Source organism: Bidens hawaiensis, unplaced genomic scaffold (genome assembly GCF_021521415.1).
Source record: "Bidens hawaiensis isolate Kalapana, Puna unplaced genomic scaffold, B.hawaiensis_p1.1 tig00020640_1, whole genome shotgun sequence".
In the NCBI taxonomy this organism is placed as follows: domain Eukaryota; kingdom Viridiplantae; phylum Streptophyta; class Magnoliopsida; order Asterales; family Asteraceae; genus Bidens; species Bidens hawaiensis.
In genome coordinates this window covers 372,449-379,975 of record NW_027493155.1, presented here as the reverse complement: position 1 = coordinate 379,975, position 7,527 = coordinate 372,449, and positions in this window count along the sequence as shown.

Sequence of the window (7,527 nt, the reverse complement as noted above, 5' to 3'; positions counted from 1 at the left end):
CACATACAGCAAACATGATATCTGGTCTTGTTGCAGTCAGATACATCAGAGATCCAATTTTGGCTCTATATTCATGTTCATCCACAGGCTCCCCCTTTTCATCTGCAATCATCTTTTCTTTGGTGTCCATTGGAGTTGAAGTAGTTTTGTACTCATGACAGTTGAACTTGTTAAAGATTTCCTTCACATATTTAGTTTGGTGAATGAAGATCCCTTCAGCTTGTTGTTGCACTTGCAATCCAAGAAAGAAGTTCATTTCTCCCATAGAGCTCATGCTGTATTTGGACTTCATTACCCCTTCAAACTCCATACACATTTGTTCATTTGTAGATCCAAAGATGATGTCATTCACATATACTTGTAACACAAGCAAGTCTAATCCCTTTCTTTTGTAGAAGAGTGTCTTGTCAATAGCTCATCTTTTAAAACCATTTTCAAGAAGATGATTTGACAGCTCATCATACCATGCTCTAGGAGCCTGATGCAATCTATAAAGGGCTTTGTTTAGCTTATACACCCTATACATTGGATCCTCAAAACCTGGAGGTTGAGCTACATACACCTCTTCATCAATCTTTCCATTTAGAAATGCATACTTAACATCAAGCTGGAACACTTTAATGTTCTTTGAGGCAGCATATGCAAGAAAGATCCTGATAGCTTCAAGTCTTGCAATAGGTGCAAAGACTTCCTCAAAGTCTATTCCTTCTACTTGAAGACATCCAAGTGCTACAAGTCTTGCTTTATTCTTAATCACCAAACCCCTCTAATCCCTTTTGTTTCTAAAAACCCATTTGGTTCCTATTGCATATTTGTCTATTGGCCTATCAACAAGATCCCACACATGTAGGTCTCTGAACTGTGCCAGTTCCTCTTGCATTGCTTCCACCCAACTATTGTCTTTTAGTGCTTGAGCAATGTTCTTTGGCTCTATTTGGGATAGAAAGCAGGAGTACAGATAGATATTTTCCATTTCAGAATGACTTCTTGTAACTCTTTCATGCAAACCTCCAATGATGTTTTCAGAAGAATGATTCTTTTCCACATAAGGAGTTTGTACAATCATATCTGTAGAAAAATTTGTGTTAAGATTTGTTTCATTGAGATCTTGTTCTTCAATGATCAAATCAGTTTCTGTATCATGAAATTCTGGTGCTTCATCATTATGTTGTCCTGAAGTAGATGCACCATTGTTTTCTAAATTCAGTCTTTGAAATAGATCCTGAAATCTTGCATTAGATGCAGCTACTTCTTCACTTGCTTGGTTGCTTGTGTCTCCCTCATTCTGAACTTGATCATTCTGTACATCTTGATTGTCTTGATTGTTCTCAGTATGATCATGTTCAGGATTGTGATTGTTTTCTTGATATTGTTCACCAATGTCACATGAGGAATTCTTCACAAAAGTATACTCCTTTTCTTTTCTAGCAACCTTCTTCCATAATTCTTTCAAGTCCAATGATTTCTTCTTTTTCTCTTCAATTTCACTGGTCTTGTAGAAAGATTCATCAAAGTCTTCAGGATAAATCTTGAAGGACCTTATCAACTTCTCATGATCAAACAGCCATGCTGCACCATCAACTGTATTGAATTGATTCTCATTAAAGATGATGTCAGATGATTCTATAACACTCAAATGGTCTTTCACATATACTCTGTAAGCTTTTGAGTGTGTAGAATATCCAACAAAGAAACAGTCTATTACTTTTGTTTGAAACTTGTTCAAATAATCCCTAGTGTTCAGAAGAAAACATTTGCATCTAAAGGGCTTGAAAAACTTGATATAAGGCTTTCTGTTGTGAAATATTTCATATGGAGTTTTGTTATGCCTTTTGTTGACAAGTACCCTGTTCTGAACATAGCAGGCTGTATTTATGGTTTCAGCTCAAAAAGTGACAGGTAAATTAGCATCTGCTAACATGGTTCTTGCAGCTTCAATCAAGGTTCTATTTCTTCTTTCTGCAACACCATTTTGTTCAGGAGTTCTAGGAGATGAGAATTGTTGAAGTATTCCCTTTTCTGTACAAAATTCTTGCATAACTCCATTCTTGAACTCGGTACCATTTTCACTTCTCATCATTTTAACTTTCTTATTCAATTTATTCTCAATCATTGTTACAAAACCCTTAATCAACTCTGCAGTCTCATCCTTGGTACTTAGGAAATAAACCCAAGTATATCTTGAATAGTCATCAATGATCACAAGACAATATCTTTTCTTCCCAATACCTGGCACACTCACAGGACCAAAGAGATCCATGTGAAGTAATTCAAATACTTGATCAATTGAGTTGATGAGTTTTGGCTTATGAGTAGATTTGTGTTGTTTTCCTTTTTGGCATGAATCACAGTGATCTTCCAATTTGAACTCTCTTGTAGGTAAGCCTATGACATGCTCACCTTTGACCAGTCTATTCATGTTCTTTAAGTTCACATGACACAGTTTCCTATGCCACAATTTTGATTCATTTTCAGTGGCTTTGGAAATAAAGCATGCACCTCCTCTTGAAACAGCTTCTTTCATATTCAATTCATAAAAGTTGCAATTTCTTGGTGTCATCATCATAATCATTTCAGGTGGAATCACAAACTCAGGTTTTAGAATGAAACAGTGTGAATCATCAAAACTGACTTTGTATCCCTTATCACACATTTGTGATATACTCAGTAGATTATACTGAAGACCTTCAACATGAAACACATTATCAAATGAAACTTTTCCATTTTTTAAGATTCCTTTTCCAACAATCTTTCCACCATTTTCATCACTCCCAAAAGCTACAGGACCTTCAAACTTTTCTTCATAATTGACAAGAGACCTCTTGTCACAAGTCATGTGCCTAGAACAACCACTATCCATGTACCATATATCATTCAGAGGAGTGGACTGTTCCTGAGAAGTTGATCCAGCTTCTTTCTCAATTATAGCCATGAATGCCACATTTGCCCCCTTGATATCATCTGCAATATCTTCTTCATGATTGCTCCAATCAATGTTACCTTCATGCTGTGTTGTTACAACAACATTTCATTGATTTCTGATTTGGTTTTGGTTGGCTGGACAGGTTCTTCAGTGATAGGAATCTGCTGTTGATTCTTGTGCTACCACCAACAAATGATTTTGGAGTATCAGAATTAGGTTCAACAGGTTCTTCAGTGATAGGAATCTGCTGTTGATTCTTGGTAGTCAAATTACCCATAGGTGCAATCAATGCATTTGAAACATTGAAGCATGGTCTTTCCTCCTTAATCATTTCATTCTCTATCATCTCTATCTCTGCAGCTTGAAGAAAGCACACTACATCATCCAATTTCAAATCATTGTAGTTGTGTTTTGTAAGGATGAACTTGCAAGCAGTGTACCATTCCTTTAGCATTAAGTTGAGCAACTTTGTATTCAAGTCAAGGTCAGTCATGACATAGTCAGTGGTACTGAGATCATTCACTATTCCCAAAAACCTTTCAGGAATAGACTTCAACCTTTCTCCATCTTTATACATAAATCTTTCTAGCTGCTGCTTCAGTTTCTGCTTCTTGATGTTTTTGAGCTCAACATTTCCTTCAAATATTTTAAGTATTGCATCATACATTGCCTTGGCATTGGGATGATGTGCAACCTTGGTAAGTATTTCCCAAGACAGACCTAGCTTCAACATAGCTAAAGCCTTGTCATCTACCTTTCTCATCCTTTCTCTCACAGCAGCAGTTGCTGCTGGATTTGCGCCTTCTTCAACTTCCCCTTGTGGACCATTCTTGATGGAGTTCCACATATCAACATCATTGTAGCAAACGGCTACTTCAAACAAGATCTTCCATTTTGTGAAATTTTCCTGTCCATACAGTCTAAGAATCTTGTTAGTAGACACCTCTTGCTCCTCGTAACCAGACATTTTGTGAAATCAAAAGTAATTTCTTTGTAAAAACAGAGTTAAAAAAATAATCAGATCTGAAAACCGGTTGTTCAGATCTGAGTTGTCTGATTCGATTAGAACAAGATTTATATATAAAAATTAAAACTTTAAATAAAATAAGGAAAATAAAACACCAAAAGATTGTAGATCTGGAAGAAAAATGAAGAACAGAGCTGCTGACGTCACTTTTCGATGTAACATTGGTCTGCTTACGTCATTCTTATTCAAATCTTCAATCAGCAACGATCTTTCCAAAATAACAGCAACAAGCTCTGATACCACTTGTCGGGTCCCCGATTTCAGCTGGATCTTACTTAATCATGTCATAACTAACACAAATAGATGTGTCGACAAGGGAGTTAATGACGGGTTGCTATATTTAGAAAGATGACCGTTTGTTAAAGGCAGAATCAATAAAAAACATACGGTTGCTTAATCAGTATTCAACGGTAACCAACACGAACAAGATTCACTCAAATGATTTTTATTTATATAATATCAATCATACAAACGATAATCTATTTAGGGTTTCTTGAAAGAGGGTTTTTCCGTACGTATCCTAGGATAGCCGTCACACAAAAATATTCTATTTTAATTAATGTGTCGCTCTCTGTCTTAGGCGGCGTGCCCTAAAACATTCTAATTATAGGCCTGCCACCCTAGGACAGCTGTCATTCCTTTTAGAAACCCCAAACATTAATACATATTCAAATTACATAATCACAAAATATTTTAAGTGTAAAACAAGTCTTCCGGATAGGTTTGCATTAATCTTCATTTTCCGAGTAGGCTATGTACTCTGCCATCCTTCACAACTTGGTAACATAGAAGTGTGCCCGGGATCAGTTTCTGGGTAGACTTTACTTGAAGAGTATTTTACCAAGTAAAATACTCACCGGGTAGACTTCAGTCTTCTTGACTTTGCCAGACTTTGCCCGACAAACCCTTACGAGCAACCTTTTTCTTCAATGGTCCATTCAACTCCTTGCTATAAAATAACTTATTTAGCAAAGTGTACTCGACAGTACTGTTCCTTGCTTGAGTTGAACCTTGCTCGATATTACTTAAAGATATTCCAATAAATCATCAAGCTTGTTCGGACCAGTATTATTAATGAATACCTTGCCCAGTCTTCCAATCACTTGGCTTCATGGACTTGGTTATCCAAAAGCTTACTCGGGTGTGAATTTTACTTGGCTATGAAGAACAGACTTGCTTAATAAAGTGAACCTTGCCCGGATTTACATAAACTAGTGAACCTTGCCCGACAATGCACTAATTTGCAAACCCTCCTCGGATATCCACTAAAGAAGACTACTTGAAGATAACCTTGCCCGATAGACAAAATATCGTATCCGGCTAAGTAAAAGCTTGCTCGGAGGTCCAAGGTGTGCTCGGATCCATACTTAGCGAATTCTGAGGAGGCTGAGAAGATTCCAATCTTCTATATACTTAATTTTGGTCAAATCTTTGACTCAACACCCTAATCTCCCCTGGGCTCTTCGGGTTCCGGTTATTCGGGTTTAGGATAATCGGGTTTTAAGTATTTGATCTAAAAATTATAAGTAATATTAATATATATATATATATATATATACATGACTAAGTTCATGCGATAAGTGATCTTTGTGCGAGAAAATCGATGAGTCATTTCAACCAATCACAACTTTTCTTTTAGCTTTCCAAGTTATTTTTCATTGTTTTTTTAAAGATCTTTTTTATTCACAATTCTTTATCTAGGATTTATCCGGAATTTACATATCTTAAGATCTTTATTTGGTAAACAAGATTCGTTTTGTTAGGTTTTCATATATCTGTATTTCAGGTCATCGGAAAAATGTTTTTGGAAGGAAAACTCACTTTTTTTTTCTGGAAAACACAATATTTTCGTCCCAAACATCTTCGTAACCTTAGACCGGACCATTATGAAACTTTTTCCTGAAACCATTATCGTAATCGACTGGTGGTGCGCAAATGGTGGTGGTTGGTTAGTCGAGGGTCAGTTAGTGGTGGTGGTAGTATTCAGGTGGTGTTGTTCAAGTTGACCTTAATGGCAAAAAAATGTGACTTTTTCGGCAAAAAAACGTTTTTCTAGAGATCTGCAAGTAATGACGTTAAGATCTATTAGTCGCGGACCGTTGAGAACAAATTCGTGAAAAGTTGAGACCAATAGTAGTCAATTTCTTAGTTGGGACCGACAACGACCAAAAGATGATAGTTGCGATTAATAAAAATCAATACACCTAGTTTTTATAAACTTAGGATAAGTTTCTAAAAATATATTTAAACACAATTTTTTTAAATATAAATTATTTGAATTTCAAACATTTGAAAGACATCACTCTTGGTAAGTCTTCCATTCAATCCATGCCTTAAACAACCAAGCTTACCAAATGGGCAAATCAAACTCAAAGAAGGCAAGGGTTGATGTTTTGGAAGAAGTTTATAAAGTATGTATATCCAAAATGGTGAGATACTTGGGTTGTGTTACATGGAGAAGTGAGATGTGACAGAGAAAGGTTCTCACATGTGTTGGTCAACCATAAGAAGCCAAAAATAAAGACAATGACTGCATATAACGTTCACATTGCAACACCCAATGTAAAGTGGACTGGATGTCCATGGAGACTGGTCACTATGTCCATGTTCTCAAACAATTGGCTATAAATAGAAGGCTTATATGAACTAAGTCTTCTCCCCTTTGCTCTACAAAATTTACACACACAGTTCAAGGCTAATATCTTTCATTACTCAAGTCTAATCAAACTTCAATTATATAGAGAGGAGATTAAAAGTGTAGAGCAAAAACAAGAGCTTTCAAAGTTAAACATCCAACCAATCTTACTTGTAATTTGAGGTGTCAACACTATAGGTTGCTCTAGTACTTTGACAAGTGAAGTGAGAAATCATCATTAGTTGTTTATTTGATAGGGGAACAAACTGTCTTCACATAGTGTTATTTTTGAGAACTCTATATTGATATAGAGTTAAATTAGTATTAGGTTAATAGTCACTATCTTGACATAGTGAGATTAAAAGAAATTATAAATCTAAGTACTTTGTGTGATTGGTGAAGAAGGTGATCACTTCCTTTGAAGAGTGAGATGTTTGTATTGGTGATTCCTACTTTTACGGAGACCACTAGTGAATAAAACTCTCGATCAGATATCGGGGAGAGGATGCATAATAAATTAGCTAAAATTCCCTTGAAACTCTATAAATCTAGTTGTGTCATCTCTAACCCTTAACACTTTACTTAATTTTGTTTATTTCTATACGTTGTGAAAAGAGTGTAGCAAACACATTAGCTCGTTAAAATCAAATTAAAGGTTAAGAAAAACTGCTGACCTCTCTAGTTTTCTATAGAATATATCATTCATAAGTATTAATAATACCACGCAACACAATTAACATTCTCAGTATCAACATACCAACATAAGTTGAAAACGTCCTGCATAGTTAAGATATCATTCGCATTGATTGTTGAATATATCCTACATAAGTGAAAACAACATAAAGAGCCTACACATAGTTAAGCTATCAATTGAAGAATCAACAATATTTTCGATCTTATTATGAATGTAGGCGTCTTCAATACATAAACCATGGTGTGTTT